Source organism: Marmota marmota, unplaced genomic scaffold (genome assembly GCF_001458135.2).
Source record: "Marmota marmota marmota unplaced genomic scaffold, marMar, whole genome shotgun sequence".
In the NCBI taxonomy this organism is placed as follows: Eukaryota; Metazoa; Chordata; class Mammalia; order Rodentia; family Sciuridae; genus Marmota; species Marmota marmota.
The window spans coordinates 11,160,822-11,162,498 of record NW_025999924.1 but is presented as its reverse complement, the minus strand read 5'-3'; the positions used below and the strand labels follow the sequence as shown (position 1 = coordinate 11,162,498).

Here is a 1,677-nt window from a genome sequence, read left to right as displayed (position 1 = left end):
TAAAACCAATTTGTACAAATATATCATTTTAAAATTATTAAAATTGGTTAATTTATAGATTTTTCATTTTAAAATTATTATGCTTATGATAAGAAGTTATCAATAAAACAGGGAAATATGGGTTAGGAAGTCTTACTTGAAAAGTATGAGTGACTATCCACAAATTGATAATCTAGGTTAAAAATGCTTCATGTGTTGCTTGAGGAAATTATTTTAAGTAAAAATGAAATGTGACTAGTGGGTATATCTTTTTTTTTTTTTTTCACATTGAGCTTTTGTTAATTGAAGAATTATTTCCCAGTGAGGAGAAATGTAAGCCAAGGGGTTGACTGCTGACTGTTCTGTGTGTCTAACACTGCAAAACTGGTTTTATTCAGGGCCAATGAAGAATTCATAACTATTGGCTGGTCACCTGCTCTGCTTCCTCAGTAAAATAATCTTGATGCTTCTCTTTCTGATCTTTAAGCTTTCTTAAAAATTCTTAAACATGGCCAAGTGTTTGCTTTGATTAGAGAGTGTGTCCCAGTATAGTTCTCTTTTTGGGGGCAGAAACATAATCTGTATCTTTATCTATGATATGTAAGTGGGGTTATCATTTACTTATGGTTTCAAAAGCATTTCAAGTTATTACTCGTAGATCTAAAAAGAATATTTTTGTTTTTGTTTTAGCTAAAAATTAGCTGATGTAACAATTATAATTTTTTGATATGTTTAAATTACACAGCCTGTGCTAGCTTCAGCAGCACATATACTAAAATTGGAATGATACAGAGAAGATTAGCATGGCCCCTGTGCAAGGATGACACGCAAATTCTTGAAGCGTTCTATATTTTTTCACTCTAGTCAGAATGGCAGCTATCATAAAGAGAAACACCAATAAGTGTTGGCGAGGATGTGGGGAAAGGTACACTCATATACAGCTGGTGGGACTACAAATTGGTGCAACCAATATAGAAAGCAGTATGGAAATTTCTTGGAAAATTGGGAATGGAACCACCATTGGACCCAGCTATCCCTCTCTTCAGTCTATACCCAAAGGGCTTAAAAACAGCATACTATAGGGACACAGCCACATCAATGTTTATAGCAGCACAATTCACAATAGCTAAACTGTGGGACCAACCTCGATGCCCTTCAGTAGATGAATGGATAAAAAAATGTGGCATATATACACAATGAAATATTACTCAGCATTAGAAAGGAATAAAATCATGGCATTTGCAGGTAAATGGATGGAGTTAGAGAAGAAGATGCTAAATGAAGTTAGCCAATCCCAAAAAACCAAATGCTGACTGTTATCTCTGATATAAGGAGGCTGATTCATAGTGGAATAGGGAGAGGGAGCATGGGAGTAACAGATGAACCCTAGATAGGGCAGAGGGGTTGGAGGGGAAGGGAGGGGGTATGGGGTTAGAAATGATAGTATAATGTGATGGACATTATTATCCAAAGTACATGTATGAAGACATGAATTGGTGTGAATATACTTTGTATACAACCAGAGATATGAAAAATTGTGCTGTATATATGTAATAAGAATTGTAATGCATTGTAATGCATTTCGCTGTCACATATAAACTAAAAAAATTAATTTAAAAAAATCAGTTTCAATTAAAAAAAAGAAGTAGAGAGAGAGACTCCACTTTCCAGATACAAAATATATACCCCAAAGCCCAT

The 1,677-nt window shown here is 34.3% G+C and overlaps 1 non-coding gene across 1 annotated transcript; it reads left to right on the top strand.

Moving 5' to 3' along the window:
* The first annotated feature begins 727 nt into the window (after nt 1-727).
* Nucleotides 728-834, top strand: LOC125615772. Its single transcript, XR_007346367.1, has one exon. It is a non-coding gene; the product is annotated as a U6 spliceosomal RNA (small nuclear RNA).
* Nucleotides 835-1,677: the final 843 nt, after the last annotated feature.